This window comes from Rhinolophus hipposideros, assembly GCF_964194185.1.
Source record: "Rhinolophus hipposideros genome assembly, chromosome: 8".
Taxonomy (NCBI): domain Eukaryota; kingdom Metazoa; phylum Chordata; class Mammalia; order Chiroptera; family Rhinolophidae; genus Rhinolophus; species Rhinolophus hipposideros.
In genome coordinates, this window is record NC_138054.1 from 66260434 (window position 1) to 66288253 (window position 27820).

Consider the following 27820-nt stretch of genomic DNA (forward strand, 5'->3'; position numbering starts at 1 on the left):
TGTTACTGTCCAATAATATCCTATTGTATAGATAAACCATAATTTGTTTATCCATTCATCAAACGATGAACATTCCAATTGTTTCCACGTTTTTAACATTCTGAATATGCTATGAACATTTTTGTACGAGTTTTTGTTTTTCCAGTTCCCATGAGTATATATACCTAAGAGTGAAACTGCTGGGTCTCAGTCTGGAGAGACTCGATCTTGTTTACAAGCTGAGGGTACCGGGAACCAGTGAAGAGGGAGGGGAGGGATAGGCAGAGAGGGGCATGGAAAGAGGAGGTACCAGTTGGAGAAGGGCCACTTTTTTCATCATCACTTTTTCTGTTGTTACGCCCTACCTCGTCGCACAACTTCTAGACTCTACACACGCATCACACTTGCTAACCAGAAAGCGAATCCAGTGCTTTGATAAAGCACCCCAAGGTCCGTCGCAGTTGCGTCCAAGCCCAGGGCTCAATTTCTCTTGCAGTTCATAGTTTCGGGGTCTCCTCTGGTTAGAGCCTTTCCCATTCCGGTTTGGTTTTCTCCCATAGATTCGTTCACAGGTGACTAAAGACAATTCACTGTGGAATTTGAGTCTAATTCCTGGTTCCGCAGGTCATCCCGGCTCCCAACCGACCGGGATAAAGAAGGATGCCTGGTACCCGCGGTCCCACACCAAGCACGCCAACACTCAACGTTGTTGCCCGTCGCAGCTACTGCGCACGCGTTGCTCCCCTGCCAGGGAGTGGGCGGGGAGTGGGCGGAGCGGGTATCTCCAGAGCCAATCGAAAGCGAGCGCCCCCGCCCTCCCGAACGGTGGACCTAGCTTGACCCCGGCGGTGGGCGGAGGAGGCGGGGCCAGCCGCGCGGCCGCGGAGGGGGCGGGGCCCGGAGCCTGGAGGCGGAGCCTGGGGCTGTCAGTCCCGGGCCCGCCGCCGCTGCCGCCGCGGTGCCTTACATGCTGTGGCCCGGGTGGCTGCCAACGCTGCCGCCCGCTGCCCGCCGCCCTGGCATCCCGAGGCGCCTCCCGCCGTGCTGGCCCGGTGCTCAGGTAAGGCTGGCCGCGCTGCCGAGACACAGCGTCTCCTCCTCGGCATCGTTCCGCCGCGCGGGCGCCCCCTCCGGGCTGTGTCAGCCCCGCGGCTCCCCTAGCCGCCCGGGGGCGGTCCCGGGGGGCGGGACGACAGTCTTCCCATCCCCCCCATACCTCCGGGTACCGCGCACGCTGCCAGGGTCCCTGGGCCGCGCCTCCGCATCCTTGCGTGGGGCTGGTCTGGAGCCCCCCCGCCCGGGCCGATTACACAATCGTTGGGGCTGTGGGCGGGGGTCCCCTCCGGAGCCCCGGCCCCACACCTGTCTCCGCGACGCGCTCCCAGGCGAAGGGCAGAGACCCAGCGCGACAGCGGGGGCCCGGAAAGTTTCACTTTGTGGTCCGGGTTTGTTGACATCCGAGAGATGCGGGGAGATGGAGGCTGAGCAGCGAGGATGCGCCGGGCGAGCAGCGTTCCCTTTGCCCCGGGGTGGCCCTGTTCCAGGTTTCCTTTCCAGAAGTCCTGCCGAGAGCCTTGCTCCGGGCCCGGAGGCTGCTGCAGGGCTCCCGGGGCTCGCCGCCTCTACGTTAGCGAGCCCTGGCCTTTGAATTCCAGCGAGCTGGGGATGGTTTCGCCTCCCACTCTTCCCCCTTTCCTAATTTAGCATTGATATTTAGACCAGGTAGGCGAATTTACGTAGCATTTACCTGACACTACATTTGTGAGGTGCTTTGCCAAGCCTGATTAGTTAATTAACAAGGTGGGAAAGCAAAATAGATCCTGAAACGCATGGCTAATGGCTTTAGTCTAGCAACTCTTTAAGATCCACTGAGAGCTTCAGGCTGTTTGCGGTGAGATGCTTTTGGCCAAGGTGCTGCCGGGAGAGCTATTCGGTGTCTTCTGGTTGCCTGAGAAGACTGGTCACAATGACAAGGTTTTCTCTGCCTCAGCTTATGTTGTTTATTGAGGGTCACCAGTCTGGTGAGTCATTTGGTTTTCTTCATTTAAGTAAAGGAGGAATTAGAAGTTTTTCTGATGAGGGAGTTAAGGAAAAAAACTGAGATTGAAATAACTTTGGATACTTGTCTGCTTTACCAGGTTACCCGTCCTGTGCAGGAAATGCTGGGTCTTCCTGTTCACTCCCAATCTTCCTGGTAGGATTGTATCCAATAGGGTTGACATTACTGGTTCCTCATTTAGTAGGTAGACCTCTTGCTACTTGTGGTTGACTGACCTGCCTGGGGACATCCTCCAAGAGGGGCCTTAATTAGCACTTTTATCTGCCCATTAAGCAAGGCAGCTTGAACTCTCTTGCAATCAGGCACTGTTGTAGTGTTGAATCTTTAATAATATCTAATTCATTTTCATAGTGCTTCTGTAATAATCTTTCTATTAGTATGCCAGTTCTGCAACACCAGTACTTTTAGTACAGAAGCAGCAATTTACTAGAAATATTATCATGGTAAAAACAATTCTCCAACAGATTTGCAGCCTGCCTTACTTAGATAATTACTGCTAAAGGCTGTTAACGTTTTTTATTCTTTGGTGCAATAGGTGTTACAATGCTTTTGATCTATGAGGTCATCCCTCCCTGGAGTGATGGTTTTAGTCACTGTGCCGTTTACATATTTTTTGGACTAACATCGAGTTTTTCCCCCATGCTGATTTGTTTTTGGACAGGGTTCCAAGATAACCTGATATGGTTTTGACTTGCCAGACTAAGTTTTAAGAAGGATGACATTTATTGTATTTTTTTGGGGGGAGGGATTATATTAGAGCTGTGATGGTGATTTTATTCACATGTGTTTCAGACACTGATTTTGGTGTTTTACAGATACTAAATTATCCAATTTTCCTAACAACTCTATAAGGAAGATACTATAATTATCCCATGTTTCAGATGATGAAATTGAGGCCCAGTTGCTTGACCCAGGTTAAGTAAATGACAGCCAGACTCTAGCAGAGGCAGCCTGAGTTGACTCCAAGTGCTTAACCACTGTGCTATCCTGCCTCTGTAGATTAGTCTTTCAACAGGTATTTTATTTCTACCGACTGTCTCTGTGTAGTACTGCATTCTGTACTGTGGGGAGGAGAAGAGTGTTTCACAGTGTAATAACAAACACTGGGTTAGGAGTTTTTGTTCTGGTCTTAACTCTGCTACCAGCTAATCTCCGATTTTGAGCGAGATACCTGATCTCCCTGCCTTCCATTTCCTTTTTGGTGAATTCACAGCAATTGAAGCAGATGGACTAACTAGCCTTGACCTCCTTGGGAGCGGGAGAGATGGGTCAATGCATATAAGAATTAAATGTCCTCCTCCCTCAGGCACAGTATAAGATCAAGTGTTAAATGGTATGTGTGCGCTCTGTGTTATGTGTCATGGAGAAGGACCAGGAGCCATGCATTCTGTGCTACGGTCGGAGTGCCATGGTGAGAGACTTCCTCTCAAACACTTTGCTATTGTTTTATTCTGTTGCCACCAGCGTTCTTCCTTACGTAATTAAAAAAATAAAAGGCAACCCCAAAAAGAAGTCATCCCATAGAAGTGGGGTAACCCTGTACAGGTCTACATAAGGAGCATTTGTCGTGCGCTATTTGGCATGATTTTGCAGGAAGCTAGGAGTCCGATGATGGCAGGCCCGGAATGGCAGACCCAAGAGTCTCCAGAATCATGGCAAGTCAAGGTTGAAAGGAAACTTGAAGGTCATTGAGTTTAACAACCTCCTCCTCGTTCTCCCTCGACCGTCTCTTCAGTGGATGAATCCTCCATGCGTACATACCTGTCCCGCTCAGCGCTCATTCTGCTCATGCTGGGACACCTCCTGGACCAAGAATTTGGTGTGCTTCACAAACCTGTGCACCAACGAAGCTGGCCGGGATTGTATCCCGGGACAGGGAGTGGGAAACCACGAAGGATTCTGGGCCCACCTGCCTTGTGCTTGAGACATCAGCATCGATGTGAACCCTGGGTGAAAGGAGAAACATTAAGCTAGGGAGACCAATTAGGAGACGTTGGCCAGAATCCAGGATTGAAGTGATCCAACCTGAGACAGGTGGTGGCATGGGATTGAGGAGGGAGGCAGGCTCCCCAGAAGACGGCCTCCCCTGTACCCAGTGCCTGTCCACCAGCATCAGAGGGAGGAAGTCAGCATCTCTGTGGGGGGAGGGAGGCACTGGGAAAACCACTGCGTGGAGCTGGGAGGTCTGGTGGGGTGGGGAGGAGAGACATGTATGTATGGCCTCCAGAGCTGATAACAGACTGTGGCTAATACAAGGCCTCTGCAGACCAGAAGACAGCTTTTCTCTCTTCTCAAAAAGGGAGCGTACCATTTAAATAGAGTGGGAAACTCCCTCTGCCTCATGAAGAAATGTGATAGTGTTTCCCCCGGGGTGTTGCAACCTCTTACAGTGGCTCCTTTAGCCTCGTGTTAAGCTGCTGGGTCACACTGGGAATCTGGTGTTATTTGAAGTTGTCCTACGAGGACACATTGGTGATGCTTTCTTCTGATTTTGTTGGAAAATCTTCTTTTGGGGGCTCCCGTGCGGTGACACCTGTTAAATATGCGCTGGAGAGCCAGCCCACTTCATGGGGAGTGCTCAGAGAAACGTAAGACATTTTCCTCCCAATGCACATTGTGTTGTGTGGCACTTCACAGAAGGCTTGGGCTTGAAATGATTGCCATTGACAGGAACACAGGATAATTTAGAGGAAACAAATAAGATTTACGCAGAAAACTACAAAGACAGAAACTACAAAGACAGAAAAAATAGTTGAGAGTATTATAAGTTCATTTTCCTCTTGTTATTTTATGTTTCTGGCTTCAGGTGCAACATTTGTTAAATACTCATATTTATAAATTTATAAGTTAAAATGTTGTCTAATAGTATATGTGGAAATAAACTGTATAATCTCTTTTTTTGCCAGGAAATACTGGCTTTGATTTTTCAACATCTTTTAGGCCAATGGTTCTCAACCAGGGGCCATTTTGCCCCCTCGGGAACATTTGGCAATGTCTGGAGACATTGTTGGTTGTCACAATTGGGGGCAGGGTACATGCTACCGGCATCGAGTGGGTAGAGACGGGGATGCTGCTGAACATCCTGCAATGCACAAACCAGTCCCTCCAACAAGGAATTGTTCAGTCCAAAGTTAGTAGTGTTGAGGCTGAAAAACTCCATTTTAGGTGATAAAAAATTTCTTATTAGGAACAAATTGAGGAAAAAGGAAGAGGAAGAAGAAGGAAATACAAAGTTCTCCTTGACTCCTTGAAAGTGATAACAGCACCCTCACTTCTGGCACCCAGGAGGGAGGACCAACCTAAACAAGCTGCCACAACACAGGCGTTTGTCTGCCATCCAGGAGCTATTCAATAACTGGATTATTGCTCAACACAATAGTTTGGAATAGGAAGTAGAGGCCCTTGTAGTGGGAGGAGGCTGTAGGGGTAGTTTGTGGAGGCAGAGGGTTGTAGGCAAAGAAGAGAAGCTGGGTCCTGCCAGAATAGTTTTGAAAAGTTCTAGCGAAGTTTTCAAAGGTGATTTTGTTGGGGACACTGAGTGTTGTGCTTAGAAGATACAATCTCTGCTTGGGGAGTACATGAACCTTCTAGGCTTTTGATCTGAGCACTTTCCAGATTCTCCCTTGTCCAGACACAGTAGAGAGTGAAGAACACTTGGTTTTGTTTTCAGGTTGTATCTGCGTCTCCCCCAACCTTTCTTTAAAAGCTTTTTTATAATGAAAAATTTCAAACATATGTAAAAATTGAGAAAAGAGTATAATGAACCTCTAGTTACCTAGAGCCCAGCTGCATTGATTGTCAACTCCTGGCTGATCTTGGCCTGTGCTCCACTCATTTTAGATCCCCTCCCCCTCTTTTTAATCTAGAAATTAGCTTAAATAATTACTGATTGCCTGCCAACTAGGAGAGGCTTGGCAGTGAAGGAGATAAATGATTTTCTGGTGCTTGGGTCTCCCCGGAGGAAAACTGATAATGGACATGCATGATTATAACAGCCACGAAGGCCTGAGAAATAGGAAGAGGCCCAGGCAAACCTGGGATAGGGGGCTCAGCTCTTCTTGGTGTGAACGTGCTAGTGATTGGAGACAAATTTCTTTCTTTTTAAGCCTCCCTGGTGGAGAAGCCTCTTGAGAGTTTTCCGCTCTGTAGAAATGTATTTTTGGGTTCCGAAGCCAAGGGTCTTCTGAGTTTCTGGAGGGAGCATTCTTTGCATGTTTTCTTTTAGGATGACCTCTTTCCTGTTTTATGACCCTCCAGGTGTGTGCTGTGTGGTGTGAAGCCAATTGTTCTGTGTAGCCCCCTGGCGTGGGTCTTCACTGACTGCCTCCTCCCTGGAGAGCACCAGGCAGGGAGGGGTGGATGAGAGGGGCAGTATTTCCAGTTGTCATGTATTCTCTTCTGCAGCAGTTGCTCCACTGCATCTGTTAGTGGAAGTAGGGATGTCCTGTTTCAGCCACTGGCAGCTCACACCAGACGGAGACGACACTGCAGGTCACACTTTTCAAACAGGGCTTTCTCTCCCCACTCCTTGAGCTATAGAACTAATGTTTTTTTTAGGCCATTGGAGAATGAGTATGCGTTTTCTTGACTCAGTGTTGTTTTTTAATATGCATACAAAAAAGTCTCTTCAAACGTTGAGAGAGTTCTTGAATAATCAGATATTGATGTTTATGAATTTGAATCTGTGTTGGGTTTCTACAAATGTAGACATTCTGGACCAAGTTCACAAGCAACTGCCTTAGTGTGAAGACCTGGGCCTCTGATTTGCCATACTTCCCATCTGTATTTTATTTATTAAATGCATTTTCACCCTCTTCTTGTTCCACGAAGAGGTTTAGGTGGCATTAGCTTATTATGAACATCCTGTGTCACAATCATAGAGTTTCAGGTGTCGCACCTTTACATGGGGAGGGCAGCTTCTCGTCTGTTAATAATAGTTATCTACTCTGTGCCTCCATTATGTGCTAGGCACTTTATGGCTCTATTCCTTAGAACCCTTCTAGGTAGGAATTACTACAGTAAGTCCTCACTCACCAGCATTGAGAAGTTCTTGGAAACTGCCTTTAAGAGAAATGATGAATAATGAAACCAATTTTACCACAGGCTAATTGATGTAAACAAGAGTTAAGTTCCTATGGTATATGTCTGGTCACAGAAACATCACCAAACTTCTAAATAAAGACCCAAAGCACTGCTAATGTTAAATATTGAAATAAACGTGAGCTATACGTACCCGTAAGAAAGATTAATAAAACAGGTAAGGTGATTATTTTCTAACTTACTTATTTCAGTTCAAGGTCAAGGATGACTGGAGCCTATCCTGGCAGCTCAGGGCAAAAGACAAAACCCCACCCTGAGCAGGACGCCCTTTCATCCCAGGGTACGCTCGCTTGCTAGCTCACTCACTCACTCAGATTGGGATAATGTCGACACGCCAGTGTGAACATGGCATGTTCACATTCACCCAATTTGAACATCTTTGGGATGTGGAAGGAAATCGGAGTTCCCAGGGAAAACCTACACAGACATGGAGAGAAGGGGCCAAGTCCACACAGACAGTGGCCCTGGTTGGCAATCGATTTTCTTTCCTCATCAATGTTATAACAAAACAACTTTGGATGAAACGATGTTATTTGAGGACTTGCTGTGTTCCCATTTTGTAGTTAAGGAAACTGAGATTTAGTGAGGTTAAGGAATGCTAGGAGGTACCATGGGTTTTAACCCAGATTGGTTTGATTCTAAAACCCAAATGCTTTCCATTAAGCCTTGTCTCTCAGGCTTAAATGTTGGTGGGAGTTTGTACTCGGACTGGTAGAAAGATGGGGGTAGGCACTGTGAAAGGAGACTGGGAGTTCTGGTTATTCCAGCTAATGAAATCTTCACATTGAACTCCTTGGGAAACATTGCTTTTGAGTATGATAAATTACCTGTGTCCTATTTTTGAGCTGACTGTATAAAACAGAATCGCACACTGGTAGCCCTGAGCCAAATTTGGTCAGCAGATGTGTTATATTTGATCTGCACAGTGTTTCACTTTTAAAAAACTGGATTAGTTGTCATCATTTAAAAAGTGGGAGATTTCATCTTACCATTTGCAATGATATGGATGGACCTAGAGAACATTATGCTAAGTGAAATAAGTCAGTCGGAGAAAGACAAATACCATATGATCTCACTTATATGTGAAATCTAAAACTGAATAAATGAGCAAAGTAAACAGAAATAGTCTCAGAGATATAGAGGAAAAACTGATGGTTGTTAGTTGGGGTAGGGTGGGGATGAGGGAGAAGGGGAAGGGATTAGACAGCATAAATTGGTAACTACAATATTGCCACAGGGATATGAAAGACAGTTTGGGGAATATAATCAATAATGTAAAGATTTTGTTGGGTATCTAATGGGCACATGTCTTATTAGGGAGACCACTTCATGGATGGTGTAGATGCTTGACCACTGCACTGTACACCTGACGCTGAAGCTGAATAATATTGTATGTCAACTATAATTTAATATACATATATATATATATATATATATATATATATATATATAGCCACGGGATATGGAGTACAGCATAGAAAATAGAGTCAGTGGAAGTGTAATAGATATATATGAGGTCAGATTGGGGGAGGGGGTTACCACTTTGTGAAGGGTGAAATGTCTAACTCTTGCATTGTTTTGTTCACCTGAAACTAATTAAAAATGAAAAAAAAAAGGTGGGAGATTTCACACTAATTTTTCCAAATTTCTTGGCTTCTCAGCACCGTCAGATCATGCCACACGAGGCTCACATTCTTGCTTGGCGGTAGTTAGTGACAGTGACTGCCGTCTTTGATGTCGCAGACATTCCTTCATTTGCCGTCTTTACCACCCTTCCCTCTTCACTCTTTTATATGACTCGCCAGGACTCTGAAGGTGTTTGAGTTAGAGTACTTCATATGCCCATAGAAGTTATGCACATCCTGTCTGCCAGTGTCAGGGATATATTAGTGAAGGCTTGTTCTGCATGTGAATTAAAGATCTCCCGCATTTCCCTCTTTGTAGAGAGCCTGGGGACGCTGCGTGGCGTGTGAACAGACACATCCATATTACCCATCTGGGTAATATTACCCCTAGCCCACAGCAATGGCTAATTGGACTCTGTAAGGGTTCTAGGACTAAGGCAGACCAATCAGTATGTGGGGTGGGGACACCGAATCAGTGAGCTGAGGAACCTCAGGTGGGAAGGACTGGAGGCTCAGGCTGAAGATGATGATGATGGAAAGGTGGCTGAGTGAGCAAAGAAGCTGGATGGCAGATAGGTGAGAGACCACGTGGAAGCAGAGAGGGAGGAGCTGCCTGGTCTCTACTTCTGCTGTACTTCCTGCAGTTGGGTTCCTCTGTAGACAGAGCATTCACTCAGTGACATTTATTGAGTGCTTGCTTTAATGCCAGGTACTGTTTAGATGCTGTAATATGTCAGTGAACAAAAACAGGCAAAGGTTCTGCTCTCATAGAGCTTATATTTCGGTGGAGGAAAGCAGACAATTACAAACAAAAAAGCAAATAAATACATCAGGTGGTGATAAGCACCAAGAAGAAAAATAAATTGGGGAAGGAGACACAGAGTGGCTGTGTGGGGTAGTGAGTGATGTTATCTTAGAGAGGTTGTTGAAGGAAAACCTCTTGACAAATAATAGTTGAGCGAAGATATGAGTGGAGTGAGGAGAGAGTCATGAGGAAACCTAGGGATGGAGCATGTCCTACAGAGCCTTTAGCAAGTGCAGAGGTCCTGAGGTGGGAATATACTTGACATGTCTGAAGAACAGCAAGAAGGATATTGTGGCTGGAATGCAACAAGTGATGGAAGAGGTAGAGGGGGCGGGAATGTAGGATCTCACAGCTATGTTAAAGACTTTGGATTTTATTCTAGTAGATAGGAAGCAATTGGAAAATTTTGAGCATAGGTGACATGATCTGGCTTATGTTTAAGAACAATGTAAATGCTGTATGGAGAATAGAATGTAAGGCAGCTAAGGTGTCTGTAGGACAGTTAATTAGGAGGCCATGTAATAGTCCAGACAACACACAGTGGTGACGTGGGCAAGGGTAGAGGTGGAGGTGGTGAGAAGTGGACAAGTTCTGAATATATTTTGAAGGTTGGGTTGATAGGACTTGATGAAATATTTGGTATTGGATGTGAGAGGAAGAGAGGAATCGCAATGATTCCAGCCCTTGAGTATATACATTACTGCAATAGTTAGCATTTCCTATTCTCTTCCTGGAAAGCATTCAAAAGCGACAAGGAAGGTGAAAAAAATAATGAAAACCTTACAAACTCCATTTCCAGAAAAATTAGGAGAAAAATTTAATCCATCGATTTCAAAATGTTTGTAAAGACTGTCCCAAATAAATGAGATCAGGTGAAAGCCATGTAGGAAGACATGAAAAGAAGCAGCATAGAGATGGCAAGAGAGCCCAACAGCAGTAGGTCTTAGAGTGTACCAGAAAAGTCATGTTATTTAAGGTGAAAAGTGGACCCTGACGTGAAAAAGCTATATTCCCGTGCTGGCAGCAATTGATGTGGGAACTGGAAGTACAACTGTTGGAAGAAACCTTTCTGTATGTAGTTTGATTCAAAGAAGCAAAAGAAGAGGGGTTGTGTACTGAATCACAAGTTGCCATATTTGCAGGAAGTATTCTGTCTCTGGTAGCAGGGAGAAAGAGAGCCTTTGCATTGTAAAAAGCTTATCGGAAACAGTATCATGCCATTTTCCCCTCTGCTGTCAAGAGGAACCTCATGCAAATAGCTGTAAGGAAAACTAATTCATTCAATGATAATGAAGAAAGGAAATGGTACACTTCTGTTTTGGATAATGGTAGGTGAGGTTATTTGAACCAAAGGTCCCACTGAAAATTTAATAAATGTTGGATGTATTTTTTAAATTTAAAATATTTTAAATTTAAAAAATTTTAAATTTCCTTAAAAGCACTTAAGAGTTGAGAAGAGGAAAAAGAACTATCAGACCAAAACCTATGGACAAGTGGGAGCCTAGAAAACTGTGCAGAGCATTAGGACATTGAAGTTGCTCTTGCCCCAGGAACATTTGGGGCAGGAGATCCTAATAAATATAGGCTTTAGTTTTGGCAGCTTTGCAGGACAAGGAAATTAGAAGTCAAATTTCATGGCTTGTCCAACGTGGCGAATCTCAAAGGAGACCATCTCCATATGAAGTTGGAACTGCTGAGGGGAAAGAACCGGAAGTAAAACCATGTCTCCCCAGTCCTAAGAGATAGCAGGGAAGGTTGCTCAAGTACTATATAGAGTGGGAGGAAAAAGAAATGGTAAGTTGTGGTCACTGGTCAGCTTTTGCACAGAGTTTGAGGATAGTTTTATAACACTTTGATATAGAGAACCTCAGGCCATAAATTGGGTTTAATTTAATTCCAGGTCACTACTGCTCCCTGCCCTCCCCTTTCCCTAACACCTGGCAGAGTCAAAGGTGAATCTTCTCTGGAGGATGGCATCTATCTAATTTTCCAGGTCCAATGAGCAATAGAGTCAGAAAGAACAAAGCAGAGGGGGAAACAAAACATGAGAGAACCAGCAGAAGCAACTGATAGAAAGAAATAAAAAGACTCACAAAATGTTTATGTGTTTAATTATCAGAGATAGATAAATAACTATGTTTCTTGCATTCATAGAAATAAAGGAAAACTTGTAAATGTCTTCAAGAAATGGGTAACAATGAAAAGTGGCTTGGCAGATTTGAAATAGACCAAGTAGAACTTATAGAAGTAAAAATGCAAAAATGAATTTTAAAAACTTCATGGTTTACCATTAGAAAGCATATTAGACAAAATCAAAGAGAGATTAGTGAATTAGATGATAAGTTACAAGAAATTAACCAGAATGCAGCACAGAGAGAAAAAAAGACAGAAAATATGGAAGAGCAGTTATAAGAGGGTAGAATGAGAAGTTCTAACATGTATTTAATTAGAGTTCAAAAAGGAAAGGAAGGAGGGAACAGGTCAGAAGCAACTATTTGAGGAGATAATGACTGAGATTTTTCCAGAATTGATGAAATATGTAAAGCCAAAAATTCATAAGCGGAGCACCAAAGAAAGGCAAAGAGAAAACCTTAAAAGCAACCAGAAAAAGAGACAGATTACCTTGAAAAGAGTGATTTACACATGTCTCAATACTAACAATGGACGCCAAAAGACAGTGGAATGATATCTGTAATGAAATAACTGACAACCTAGAATTCTATGCACAGAGAAAATGGCAACATAAAGAAATTTTTATATAAGAAAATGTAGAGTTTGCTACCACTTTAGTGAATTTGCTTCACTAAAGGAAATCTTAATTGATACACTTTACGCAGAAGGAAAGTGACTCCAGATGGAAAAGGCTGAGACACAATAAAGAATGGAGGATTTTAAAAAGAAGTCATTATGTGGGTAAATGTAAATATAGATGAGCAATGAAGTATAAAACAAGATTTTAACACCTTATGGGTTAAAATATATGGAATCAAAAATAAGACAACAATAGCATGTATGTTAAGAAAGGAGGTAGAAAGAATCAAGAGTATTCTAAGTTCCTTGTATTACTTGGGAGGTGAGTAAAGATGAATAATTATTCGTAGACTAAGTTAACAGTGTGTATGTATTATCTGGAATAACATGGAAAAAATAGAAGCAGAGTGTATAACCTCCCAGCTAGCTGAGAAAGACTCATCTGTAACATAAAACTACAGAAAGAATGGAAGTAAAAGGGTGGAAAAATGTATAGTGTCAAGTAATAAGCACAATAACAGATGAAGCAGACATTATAGTTAAAAGCATCACCAGGGATAAAAAGTTCTTTTCATGGAAATGTAATGGCTCGGTGCGATGTCAGAGGGATAGTGGATGGGGGTCGGGGGTCCACACAGTGTGAGGGATATAAATGATAAACGTCTAAGTATTAAAATAAAAAAAAATGTAGACACATTTAAAAAAACGTTCTTTTCACCAGGAAAACATTACAATTTGAAATTTGTATGAACCTATTAGCATAGTATGTAAAGAACTACAAGGAAGAATAGAAATATCTACAATTGTAGCTAAGACATTTCAAAGAAAAACTAGGCCAGAAGACTTTCTCTATAGATATCAAGCCTTACTACAAAGCTATAGTAATAACAACAGAGTGGTATTGATTTGAGGATAAACAATTCAATTGAATAAAATAGCGCAGAAACAAATCTTTGCTTTTATGGACTCTTAAAATACTGTAAAGGAAACATTTCAGATTATCAGTGAACTTTCCAATAAATGGTCCTGGGACCATGGGTATGCACATGGGAAAAAATGTTATTTAACTATCACTTTGCACAGTACATAAAAATCAATTTTAAGGGGGATTTACAAACTTAAACATGAAAGGAAAAACTGTAAAGATTTTGAATGATGATCTAAGAGTATTTCATAATCTCTTTCATGATAGAGGAGGACTACTTAAATAAGATACAAAAAGCACTAATCTTAAATTAAGAATTGAGAAAATTGATCACATTAAACTTAATAATTTATTTTAATTAAAAACCACTATGAATAGAGTGGAATAATTAGTTATAACACTGGGAAAAATGTGTGAGCTTCATGAGGACAAGAGACTGTGTCCATTTCAGTCATCGTTGTATCCCAACACCTAGCATAGTAGCTCAAATGAAAATTCAAGCACCAGGGGTGCTATACATTAAGTACTTACGACTGTTCCCAAATGATGAAGCTCACCTACAGACCAGAATCCACATCATAAACCACAAACATCATTTCTTTATTGCTCTTCTATTGTTGTTATTCATTCCTTAGAGGAAAAAAGGAGAGAAAATAGGGGTGGTAGTTTAATCAGCCAGCTGTTAAAACAATATTTATTCAGTGTTGAAACTGTATTTAGGATTGGGCAGATTGCTGAGAAGGATATCTAGAAATATGAAACCAGGGTCTCTTCCTGAAAGAGTGTACAGTCTTGTTGGGAGATTGACAAGTAGGAAAAGGTACTTGACAAATCTGGACCATTTTTTTAAATGCTATTTATAGCTATAGAAGTACATGGGAGGACAGAGATTACACTTCCAGATGTGGTAGTTGGGAAATATATCATGGAGGAGGGAAGATTTGATTTATATATTTAAGGAGAATAAATTTATGGGTAAGAGGAGAGAAAGGAAAAAAATATTCTAAGGGAGGGATAAGGATGAAACATTTATAGGCAAAAAAAAAAATTACGGTGCTTTTGGGGAACAGGCCAATATGATCAGAGTGGATGGAAACAGATTAGAAGTATAGATTCTTTAAGAATAAATATAGATGAGTAGCTGGAAATTTTTTGAAAAAGAATTGCAGTGATGTAAACATAAAAGCCTTACTAGTTATGAAAAACGTATCTATAGGTAAAATAGTTAAACCAGTTTGGTGTTGGTAGAGGTATTATGGTGGACATCTGTGGATTTTGCAGCCCAGCAGCATTGACTCTTTTCCTGGTCGTGGAACCCCAGCCATGTCGTTATTATATGGAACCAAGAATGAAGCCACCATGGAGGAGAGCATAGCAGAGAAATGAGAAGAAACTGCATCTATGTGACATTATTCATTTTTCCTTCATTGCTTAAGCCAATTTGAGTTGGGTTGTCTGTTATTTGGAATTGAAAGAATCAAAACTGATACAAGAGTAGACAGACAAAAAGATCAGAATACAGTGGAGAATTCAGAAACAGACTCATATCCACACGAGAATTTTACCTCATTGAATATTCGTCAGTTTTCCTTGCTATGGATTTTCTCTTCCCAATTTCTAAAGTTGGAATATTCCAGGGCTCAGGCTTTATTACTAGATTGACTTATCCAGTATTGTGGTATTACATGTCTACATGCACACGACTCCTAAGTTTAAATCTCCAGTTTTCATCATTCTTTTGAGATGCAGACCTATCTATTCACTTGCCCACTTTAATTCTTCACTTGGGTGTCTAAGAGGATCTGAAACTTAACATGTCCCATACCAAATTCCTGATTCCCAACCTCCTCTACCCCAAACCTGCTCCTTTCCCTATATCCTCAGGCTCATAAAATGGCACCACCATCTACCCAGTTGTTCAGGCCAGAAACCTAGGAGTTATCGTTGAATCTTCTCTTTTCTGTAGCTCCCACATATAAGCCATCAGCAAGTCCTCTTCAAACTGTTTTGACTACCTTCAAAACATAGCCTGGATCTGATCACTTCTCTTACTTCCATTGTTTCTACCATAGTCCAAGCCATAACCATCCTTTTCTTGGATTTTTGCAATAGCCTCCTAACTGACCTCTATAATTCCTCCCCCTCTACCCTTTATGATGTATTCGACACACATAAGTCAGAGGAGTCTTTTAAAACATAGATCAGATCATGTTACCTGCCTGCTCAAAACCAATGTTTTTCCATTACATTTAGAATACCCCAAATCATTACCTTAGTCCATAGGACCTAGTACAGTCTGGTTCCTGCCTAGATTTCTAAATACATCTTCTGCTTCTCTCACTCTCTCTCATTTTGTCACAGTCACACTGGTCTCCTTGTTCTTCTTGGAACATGCCAAGTACATTTCTATTTTAGGGTCTTTGCACTTCTTCCTTCTGATCTTTTTTATGGCTCATTCTCTTACATCTCTCCGGTCTTTGATCAGGTATGATCTCCTCAAAGTGACCTTCTGTGACTATTGTATGTAAAATGGTTTTCCCCTTGCTCTTCCCAGACTCTTAGCCTGCTATATTCTTGTGTATCACTATTTTGTTTAGTGTCTATTTTCTTCACTAAATGTAAGCTTCATGAAGCAGTTATGTTATCTTGTGTAGTGCTATATTCCTGGCACTGCAATAGTTCCTGGGTCATAGTTTGAGCCAATACATAATTTTGAGTGATTAAATGAAACTCATGTATGATAGAGGTAGCATATCATATTTTAAGACAGATTTATTATTCAACAAGTGGTTTTGAAGAAACTGGTTAGACATTTAAGGATAAAGTGGATTATTAATAAGAGTATGTTATAGACAGTTTTATGCCAACATGTTCGATGATTTAGATGAAATTAAAACTTTCTTGAAAAACCTGACATACCAAAACTAACAAAAGAAGAAATAGAAAATCCGAATGGAGCTCTATCTATTAAATAGTTGAACTCGTTATTCAAGACTTTCCCACCAAACAGGTAAACAAACAAGCAAACAAACAAACTCTCTAGACCCAGATGGTTTCTTTAGGAAAGTCTTTTAAATATTTTAAAGAAGTAATAACATCAATCTTACACATTTTTTTGAGAGGATAGAATAAGAAGTAATACATCCCAGCTCATTCTCAAGAAAAACCTTTATACCAAAACCTGACAAGGACATTACAAGAAAAGAAAACTAAAGACCAAACTCTTTCATGGACATAGATACAGAAATCTTAAACCAAATATAATCAAAAGGAATTAAACAATACATAAAAAGGATAATACAAATAACCAACTGGGATAGTTTTCAGGAATTCAAGAGTAGTTTAACATTTGAAAATAAGTCAAGGTAATTCCTCACAATAACAGAAAAAAATGAAAAATATGCAATCATCTCAGCAGGTGCAGAAAAAGGATGTGATAAAATTTAATATGGATTCATGATTTTAAAAAAGACTTAAAAAGGAAATTCCTTAATCTTATAATGAGTACCTATAAATAACTTAAAGCAAACATCATACTTAGTGGTGAAATGTTTAAAACCTTCTCCCTGGGATGTCTACTATGACAAATTCTGGTTAACATTATGTTAGAAGTCCGAACCATTGCAGCAAGGCCAGAGAAAGAAATAAAAGGCATATGGATTGGAAAGTAAGAAATAAAACTGTCATTATTAGAAGATAACATGATTGTGTATTTAGAAAATCTAAAAGAATCTACAAACTTTTGGAAATAAGTAAATTAACAAGGCTGCTGGGTACATGGTCAATATATAGAAATCAACTGTACTCCAATATACTAGCAACAAAAAAATAGAAAACAAAAATTAAAAAATTATACCATTTACAATAGCCTCAAAAAATCAGATTCATCGGAATAAATATGATAAAGATAGTCAAGATCTCTACACTGAAAACAAGAAGACAGGTTGAGAGAAATTAAATAAGACTTAAATAGATGGAGAGCTATACCATGTTCATAGATGGGATGACTCAATATTATAAAAATGTCAGTTTCTCCCAAATTTATCTGTAAAGTATGCAAACCATTCAAAATTTCAACAGGCTTTTAAAATGGACATTAAAAACTGATTATAAAATTTGTATGAAAATGAAAAGGGCCCAAATAAACCAAGACAATCATAAGGAATAAGAAAAAGCTGGGAGGACTTTCACTATCAGATAGCTAGACTTATTTTAAAGTTATAGTAATTAAGATAGTGCGGTATTTGTTCCAGAATAAACAAATGACCCAATGGAACAGATTAGAGAGGTTAGGAAAAGATCCTCATGTGATCACCTGATTTGCAACAAAGGTGGAACTGAAATGCAGTAGAGAAAGGATGTCTTTTAAACAAAAAATGCTAGTTTAATTTAATATCCATATGAAAAAAATGAATCTTGACCTCTTCCTCAAACTGTTTATAAAAAATAAATTCCAGCTGCACTGTAGATAAATATGATAGATAAGACAATAAAGCTCTTAGAAGTAACCAAGAGACTATCTGTGTAATCTTGAAATAGGCAAACATTTCTTAAACAAGATACCAAAAGTATTAATTATAAAGGAAAATATAGATTAGATTGAAATCAAGAACTTCCGACCATCAAAAGATACCATTAAAAGGATGAAAGAACAAGTCACAGAGTAGAAGACATTGTAAAAAACTACAAATCAATGAGAGAAAGACAAGTAGCCCAGTAGAAAAATGGACAAAAATCTTCAATAAACCCTTCACTCAGAGGATGTTCAAATGGACAATAAATGTATTAAAAGGCACTCAATGTCACTAGTTATCCGGGAAATGAGAATTAAAACTACAATAAGTATCTTTACATACCCACCAGAATGGCAAAAATTAAAAAGCCAGACAATACCAGTGTTGGCAAGAACATGGGACAATTGGACTGTCATATATTGTTGGTGGGAGTGTAAACTTATACAACTACTTTGGAAAACCGTTTGGTAGTATTTAGTAAAGCTGAACACTCTTATGTTCCAAATTCCATTGCTGGTATATATCCAACAGCAATGTGTATATGTAGTCACCAAAAACCATGCATAAGAACGTTCATAGCATATTATTCATAACAGCCTCAAACTGGAAGCAACCCGAATGTCCAAAGACAGTAGAATGGATAGAGAAATTATAGTATATTTATACTGGAATATATGTAGGAATGTGAATAATTAATTTATAATTACATACAAAAATGTGGATGAATCTCAAGCATATTGCTGAGTGAGAAAAAGAAGCCAGACACCGAAACAGACAGAACTAATATCTGGTGACACAAATCAGGAATTGTGGTTACCTAACGGATGTAATGACTGGGAGGGGAAGTTAAGGGGACTTCTGGAGTGGGGGTCATGTTCTCTTTCTGGCACTGGATGATGTGGTACATGGGGGAGTTTATTTTGTGAAAATTCATCAACCTCTACATTTATGCTTTGTTCAGTTCTCTGTATCTTATACTTCATTCAAGTTTTTATTTAGAAAACCTGGATCTTCAGTTCTTAAACCAAAGTAAGTTACAGTTATATTCACTGCTTAAATATGAAATGCAAATTCCACAATTAAATATGGGTCAACATTTTTATAATCTGAGAACCACAAATTGAACTGCATAAAATTGAAAATTTCTTTGAAAATCAAAATTAAAATTGCAATTAAATCAAAAGGGGAAAATATTCATAAAATAATGATTTCATTATGTGGTGCCAATCATACCATTAAATATTATTTAAAAAGGTGGAGAATACCAAGTGTTGCTAAGATTTGTCAAAAGAGTTCTCAAACCCTGTTGTTGGAACTGTTTATTTCTACAACATTTTTAGAGAACTTTGGCAACATCCTTTATAATTTAAAATGTGCATTATATTTAACCTAACAATCAATTTTCAGGAATTTCATCTCAGTAAATATTTGCATAAATGTATAAAATTATGTACATTTTGATATGTATTACATATAAGTATACATAATTTTATATAATATGTAATATTATATAACCTATACTATAATATATGTATCTCAATGAGGATCAAATATTTGTTAAGGCATTTTTTGTCATAGTTAAAACTGGAAATATTTTAAATGTCTATTAATAGGGTATTGGTTAAATAAGGTACATCTTGTATAATAAAATCTACTGTGTCTGTTAGAAAGAGTGAGGTTGATCTGTATCAATTGAGAAAATCAGATGGCCAGGAGAGGTTGATTGCTAAATGAAGAGTAAGTTGATGAACACTTGTGTAGTGTAATGTGTAGCACATATATTTCATAGGAGAATTCTGAGAAAATACACACCAAACTATTAACTATGATGATGAGATTACGAGAAATTTCACTTTCTAAGCTATCTATTTGAATTTTAAAGAAGACTTTTACAAGCAGAAAAGCAATTAAATAAAAATTACAAGAGCAAAAAGAAGTTATTTCCACAGAATGATCCCACATAAGAATAAATATTCATGGTACATGTATTAAAATTGGTAGAAAATATACCAAAATGTCAACACTGGCTCTCTCTTGGGGATGGGATTACTAATGATTTTCATTTTTATATTTCTTTGTTTTTTCCAAATACCCTAAAAAAAATATGTGTTGACTGAATAATTGAAAGATACTAAATTAGACTATTCAATTATGTCAGTGTTTTACCAGCTTCATGATAAGGACCAAACTCCTAATGAAGGCACTTCTTTCCATCTATCTTACCTGTCTGCCCATCTTTATCTGATGCTCATCTTTCACGTTCATCCTGCCTTTCATTTTTTCCACAGAACACAGAAACATTCTCACTGGAAATAATAGAGCATATAGAGAAAACTGTTCACATCTCCTTCCCAATTCCACTGCCCTCCTCAATTTTTTTCTGTACATTTGCTCACATCTATATGTCCGTATACAAATAGTCTTTTTTAAAAAAACAAATGGGATACCTGCTACCTACTTTTTAACCACATTCTGTTACTTGCTGTTCCTTGACTTGCTCATGCTGCTTCACCCCATGTGACTAGACCAAAGCCCCTTTGGCTCTTTCCTCTAGTCCCTATGCAACCTGCAGTTAATTATTTCATGTTTTCCTAAGGATTTTGGATGGGAGAAATTCAAAAGGGACAAAGCATGAAAGGAAAGCAGACACAGCTATGGCGTGTAGGCAGCTGAAGGATGATGGGGAATGTGGCAGGACACTATGTCCAGTTATTCATTGAGGTTTTTGTTCCTCTCATTCATTTTAGTTACAGCACATCCCCCAGCCCTAGGCAGCTAGGATATTCCACATTCAGTTGCCTCAGGGGGCTAGTGACATAGAGGAATTCAGAAATCAATGCTTGGCTTTTGATTTTTCAAAGCCTGGTCCTCATGGGGGCACCAGAGGACCCAGCGCTGATTGGGCCGTGTCTAGGCTGAATCCTGAAGGGCAGTGACTATGCAAACCTCTCACAAGTCTGGGGAACGGAGAGCAGAGGTAACCTGTGCCTCAGTATTTAGGCAGAGCCTCGGGAGTGGTATAACTCTGCATCCCATCACCAATATGGCCCTGGAGAATTCAAGTAGAAATGGCTTCCTGCCCTATGGAGGCAGAGAAGCCCCCTGAAGCACTTCCCAGCGCCTTTGCTCAGCATTGGGCATGGAAAATGTTCCTGAATGGGGCAGGGAAGGCTTGGAGGTTGGCTTAGAGAGCAGCTAATGAGGATTTGTGGTTGGGAGAGGAGGTCCCCATGAGGGGGCCAGTGATCCAAGCCTGGAGGGGAGAAAAGAGGAGGTGTAGGTGGGGGCTGGATGATGGAGGGTAACTCAGAGGACCAGGTGCCTCTGTGCCTTGGGCACCTGGCACTCACTAAGGCCCTGGAATTTAGATGTAACTCAGGGGAAATGGGGCTGCTGGAGAGACTTGGTTGCATGGGATTATCAAATGGAGGAGGATTTCAACCTAAATTAAGATTATTAGAGTACAGTAATGTTGCATTCCTTACATCCCTGAGTTTGAGAACTGAGTCTTGGCCCCATTACAAATGAAAAAGAAGAGTTAAGTTTTATATCTTTGGTGGTATTGTTGGGCTTTGATGTGATTGGCTGTGAGCTCATGGTTTCTCTTAAGTAGGATCTGCAGAAGCGATCTCACTTTCTGCCTCCACTTTGCTGCTTTGTGGGGCCACCATGCACCTTTGAAGGCCAATGCGGGCTTGGCAGTCGCAGATGTGTTTGCTGTCACGTCTATACATAAGCAGAGAAGGGAAAGATGGAATCAGAATGGGACCTTTCTGGACAAGGCTGTACAGGAACCCAAGCCGGAATTCACTCAAACTTGATGCTGTGTAATTCGAGAGATGCAAATAAAAACCAACCCAGAGCCATTTTAAAAAACACATTGAATGTGATGCAAAATGCTTGTCAATACCTTGCATTAATTCAAGGCTTGGTTAAGTAATTTTCAGACTTACATTTATCATTGATTCATTAATTTGCCGTTAATTCTGGAAACCACCTGGCAATGTCAGCTTCATCAGAAACTTCACTTAAGTAAATGTCACAAGACAATAACAGCTAATGAGAATGAGAGGACAGAGTGGCATCACTGGACATGCAGTAGAGGAAGGTGTTTCTTTGTGGCAGTTCTAGGTACTCCACGGAACTTAGGCCATCTATGTTTTTGCTTGGCTCCGCTTTATTTGTGCTGTGTTGGCCCACCATCATTTCAGACTTGGCTGACCTTTGCCACAAGTGCTAATTTACTCATTTCTCCCCTATTTCTGTCTTTTCCTTTCTACCTTCCTGCTTATGCTTTGTACACTCCACTAACTTCTTTGCTCTGTGCTTGGGCTTTGGTTTTCCTTCTTTCCTCCCTGAACTCTCACCCCGCATGCCACTGGTCCCTTTCTTTCCTCGTGATGTGTGCACCCTTCTCAAATGCAGCTCTATTGTTAATTTGTGGCATGCCCTTTTCTCTCGACCTTGCACACTCTCCACCAGCTGGGAAGGAACATGTATGTGCTCTTCAGGAAATGCTGTCCTTTGGGTGGAAAGGACTGGCTTCCTGGCAGTGCCAGAATGAAGATCCTCCTCTGCTGGAAACAAACAAAACCCCTTTATCTGTGGAGCTTCCTGTTTCCTCCACTGAAAGCTGTGCTTCTCAAACATGGGGCACTATGCCAGAGGCGCATGAAATCATAGGATACACTGGGCACGTCTTCCTGATGTTACTCAAAACTTTGGGGGAAAATTATTCTGAATTTTTCTTCCTCATAAAAAACTGTTGCCACATATGGGCTGAGGAATATTCTGGAAGGCAACATAAAATTCACATGGTATTAAAAGATTAAACAGGAGATGTAAAAATTTCATGCTTCTGGTAGACTGCTTTGGGCTTTTTATGTCTTCAAAATCCCTGGGGTGTGTTTTCACCCCTCTGCTGTTACGAAGTACTTCAGTGGAGAATTTTGATCAGCACTTAAAGCATTCCCTGAAAATAACCGATTGTTCCAGGTTTGATCCAGTGAATTTGGCACCTTGGTCTGATATAATGCAACAGGAGAAAATGTGGAAATAGTAATAGAGATTTCTTTCCTCTCTGCTCCTTAAAGTTTCACTGTGTCCCCCCTTATTCTGTTATTAATTCATTGCCTGGGGAACATTGGATTGTTACAGCAGGAATGTAAGGAAGAAACAGTGAAGGTACCTACTGATATATATATATATATATATATATATATATGTATATATATATATATATATATATATTTATATATATATATGTATATATATATACACACACATATATATACATATGTATATATATACATATATGTGTATATATTTATACATATGTATATATATGTGTATATTTAGTTCTTAGCAGAGACAAGCAAGACTTTTGATTTGTAAGAATTGGGATTTGAACATCAAAAACAAATCCTTGGAGGAATCAAGGTATTATGGGTTGAATTGTGCCCCCTCCCACCGCCAAATGCATATGTTGAAGTCCTAAACCCCAGTATATGAGAATGTGGCCTTATTTGAAAATAGGGTCTTTACAGAGGTAATCAAGTTAAAATGAGATCTTTAGGATGAGCTCTCACCCAGTAAGCCTAGTGTCCTTATAAAAGGGGAAATTTGGACACAGAGACATGCATAGAGGGAAGATAACACAGTGAAGGGACATAAGGAGAAGATAGCAATCTGTAAGCCAAGGAGAGAGGCCTGGAACAGGCCTTTTCTAAGCCCTCAAAAAGAACCAACCTCACCAATACCTTGATCTCAAACATTAACCTCCAGAACTGTAGACAATAAATTTCTATGGTTTAAGTCACCCAGTTTATGGCACTCCTAGCAAACCAATACACAAGGCATAAAATTATGCCATAAGCAACAGATTGAAAATACCATGTCTCATCAAATTTAAGATGTCATCAGTTGTAAGGTTCATCGCAATATGAGAGATGTCTACATGTAGAGAAATATTTATCTTTGAATCAATAAAATATGGTAGTGTAGATAAAGAACAAAAGTACCTTGTTCTATAAATTAGCTAAACATGGCCTAGAGATGGGGAAGAACCAGAGGAGCTGTGCTAGAGCTTGTATTGCTGTGAGTTTATGGAAGGAGATCCAGTGTCCTATCTTTTAGGCAGTGGTGTGAGCCTTGAAGGTGGAGTGAGGTGAATCCAAGAGCGGGGACACCACCACCATTCCTGCTGTTTCCCAGGGTGAAGCCCTGTAGAGAAGTTCTTTGAGTCATCATGGTGCAGTACCAGCAAAAATACCAAAGAGCAGAGTGACATGTTTAAGTTTAACATTAGAGAGTAACACAGGACAGCATCCAAAACTCCTGGTCTTCAAGATAGTTTTGAATTAGGAAAGAGGGACGTGGAGGAAGAGATTGAGAGCCAATGAGCCTGCAAACCTGTAGGTACTTGTGGTTGAGATTAAAAGGATGCAGATGACACCTCTGGACCTGATGCTTAGAGGCCAACATGAGGACCTAGGACATCAGTGAAGGATTTGGTGGCAATAGAGACCAAGGGCAAAGATCAAGTGGGAGGAAGACAGAGTGATGGAGGCCAGGGCAGGTACCATGTGTCAAAATGCTGGAGCCACATTTGATAGAGTCCTGGCAAGAAGTATGACAGACGTGTGATATTTTGAATTGACCAAGTTTAAGCTTGAAATGATTATTTTTATCCAGGGGGACTGGGTTTACCTGGAAATAACTTAGATTACATTTCTGACTTTGGAGGGAATTGGGGGGAGGTCAAGACAAATTAATTCTAGTTAAAATTAATTTGAGAAAAATGTATTTGACTTTATACACTTGACTGTGGATTTGAAATTTTTTCACTCATTACATCAGTTTTTACTTCTCACCCATTGTTCCCCCACCCCCACCACCAAATTATATGGATTTCACTTGCACCAGAAATACTCAGTTGTTTGTCTTATCCATTTCCTCTTAGTTTCCTCACTGCTTCAGGGTATAGACCACTTGAGAATCTGATGAAAACTATAACTGATTTCTTTAGAAAAATGCACATACATATCAAATTTGGCATATGATTTTGAGGACTTCCCAGATACTCCAAAACCCCTCACACTGTCAAAACATGGAAATAAAAATTTTATTTGTGTTAATAGAAATGTATTAAGAATTGTGGTTGAAGAGAACACACTTGAGTACATTCATTTGCCTCCCTTGCCTTTCTAGAACCCACTGAAATGACAGTTAAAGATATGTAGAAACTAATGAATTCATGACAGCTCTGAAAACAGGAAGGAGTGCTATGGGTAGGTAAGAGATTTCATCAAATTTCTGGAAGATGGAAATTAGATGCACTTGCATTCCATTATTTCAAGAGTTCAATATATGATAGGAAACCATGGCCTAGAACTCAAATGGAGGAATGTATTGAAGGTGAGAGACTTTTTTTCAGACAGGATCCAGGCTTGGAACTGGTACATAGAGAGGATAAGAGTGAGCTTTGAGGCAACAATCTGGATAGTTAACTGGAAAGATTGTCTTCAGGACATTTTTGCTAAGTAACTCCTTCTTTGTTTAGATGTGTATAGAGCCATTTGAATTCTAAGAATTGTTTTCTGAACTCATGAAAGACTTGCTAAAGGACAGCCCAAGGTATGAAGTTGGAGCAAGGGTGCAAAACAGAGTAATATTTGATGATAAAATGGAAACCCTGGAGTAGAACCAGAAGGTAAAAGGAAAAGTCATCTCAGACTAGGAAGAAACACATTTAAGTGCACTGCTTTTCTGTGACGGTGGTGGGGGTTCCAGATGTGCCTGTCTGCTCTCTACCCAGGTAGATCAAAGAGAAGGACCTCTCCACGAAAAGGCTACAGTGTGCCCTCACATTCAAAGCAAATAGACCTTCTTAACTGCAAAGGAAACTCACACGAGCTACCTATACTAATCTACAAAGTCCTTCACCCATAAGTATAAATGGTTAACCAAGGACCAAGAGATTTCTAAGGGAAATCAACATAATAAAAGACAAAGACCAAGATAAACAAGAAGTCACCTAAGAGGATATAGAGATATTAAAAGCAATTCAAAGCTTTTCACAGATGAAACAATGACATACTGCTATGAAAAAGATATAATTAGAAGACAAGAAGGAATTCTCAGAAATTAAAAATATGATTGTTGAAATTTTAAAAATGCAGTAAGATGCCTGAATAATAGAAAGACCACTGATAAATTCCGAATGAGTAAACAGGAAGATAAAGTTGAGAAAATCTTTCAGAATCTAGTGCAAAAAGATGACAAGTACAAGACATATGTAAAAAGACAATAGATGTAGTTTGAGAAGGTCCAATATCTTTATAATAGATACAAAGGAAATAATCGAAGAAATAATAGGACAAACTTTTTCCAAGCTACAGAATGAAGTTTTTCAATTCAAAGGGGTCCACTGAGTGCTGAGCAGGATAAAGGAGAAAGGATCCACACCAAGACACGCGGATGAAATTTCACTGCTCTGAGAATGAAGGAAAATGCAACACTCAGTAAGAGGAAAAATCAGATTGTTCGCAGGAGATGGGAACTAGGTTCTCATATTACCTCAATAATCAAAAACAGTAGATGCTGGTAGACAATGGATTGATTAGTGCTTTCAAAGTTCTGAAGGAAAGTAAACCAAGAATTCTATACCCAGTTGTATTAATTAGGGTGCTTTTGACTGCAAGGAACAGAAAGCCAACCTAAGTAGCTTAAACAAGAAGGAAATGTATTATCTCACATTATATGAAATTCAGAGGCAGAGCATCACCAGGATTGGTAAATTCATCAGCTTAATAATGACAAATAACAGTCAAGGTTCTTGATTCTTTAATCATTCTGCCGTGTCATCCTCAGCTTGTTGGCTTTGTACTCAGGCTAGTTTCTGTCTGGTAACAAGATGTCCACAGTAGTTTCAGGCACCACATCCAGAAACAGCAGTCTGTAGAGGAAAATGAGACTGTCTCTTATTCAGAAGCTCTGACAGACTTTTCTTTGTGCTTTTTTGACCCAAATTTTATCACATGCTTATTCCCATGCCAGTCATTGGAAAGGTAATAGGATAACCAGGATTGACTTAGACCAGTCAGGAATTACCTCCCATGGACACATGGAAAGAGAGAATACCTGTACAAAAGAAGATTCTATTATGATAAATACAGGGGTGGGAGTAGAGGAATGTTGTGACATGTAGTACTGTCTGCTCTCCCAGCCATCTGAATAATTAAATGTGAGAGTAAAATAAACATATTTTCAGACATGCAGGGACTCAGGAAATTTGCTTCCCATATAGCCTTTCCAAAAAAGAACAATTACTGGGGCATATTTTTCAGCCAGACAATAAATTATCAAGAAATGATGAAAATATTGGAAGAAGAAACCATGGTAATAACCTATAGGGCAATGAAAATAAATCCTTGTATAACAACTGGGAACAGATCTAAAAAGCAACTGGTAACAATCAGAAGAAGTCAAGAATGTCTTCAAGAAGAAAGTGGATTCCATTACACAAACTGTATAGTTAAGAGCTATTGAAGGCTGATGCTGGCATGTGCCTTTCCTTCTTCTTAGAAATTTTGGGAAAAATGTAAAATCGTAGTCCAAATATGAAGGAAACAAAAATGTGTCTTGGTTCTCAGCAACTGATGGAGAGAAGGAACAGAGAGTCCACGTGTTCTTTACACTTGAAACATTCTTCATGTGTCACAGATTTCATGACACTCAATCACATTTCCTTCTTTTGGATCCAATCACAATCTTGTTTCTGCACTCCCAAGCATATTTTCAATGCTATTTACTAGTTTTCATTTTTTAGAATCAATTTAAAGACAAAGCATGGAAAAGAAAATTACTGAATAGAAAGTACATTTATCGACTTTGGCCATGTTTGCAGTCAAGGAAGTAAAGTGGAGAGAAATAGATGCGAGTCTTCCCTAGTGGGAGCTGGTATTGTTTAAAATGGAGAAATCAAGAAAGAGAGATGTAAGTATATTAGCATTAACGAAGGAAATCAGAAGAACAAACAAGAGAAAAAAAAAGTCACTTCTG

The 27820-nt window shown here is 40.0% G+C and overlaps 1 protein-coding gene across 5 annotated transcripts in view; it reads left to right on the top strand.

Moving 5' to 3' along the window:
- Nucleotides 1–862: 862 nt before the first annotated feature.
- Nucleotides 863–27820, top strand: part of HIVEP3 (HIVEP zinc finger 3) — a 461664-nt gene continuing 434706 nt past the window's right edge. For 4 of the 5 annotated variants that reach the window (XM_081055100.1, XM_081055104.1, XM_081055103.1 and 1 more), the window contains exon 1: nucleotides 863–1039. The gene's annotated coding sequence lies outside the window, so the exon portion shown is untranslated. The remainder of the gene's footprint in view (nucleotides 1040–27820) is intronic. The other variant, XM_081055101.1, reaches the window with a different exon arrangement.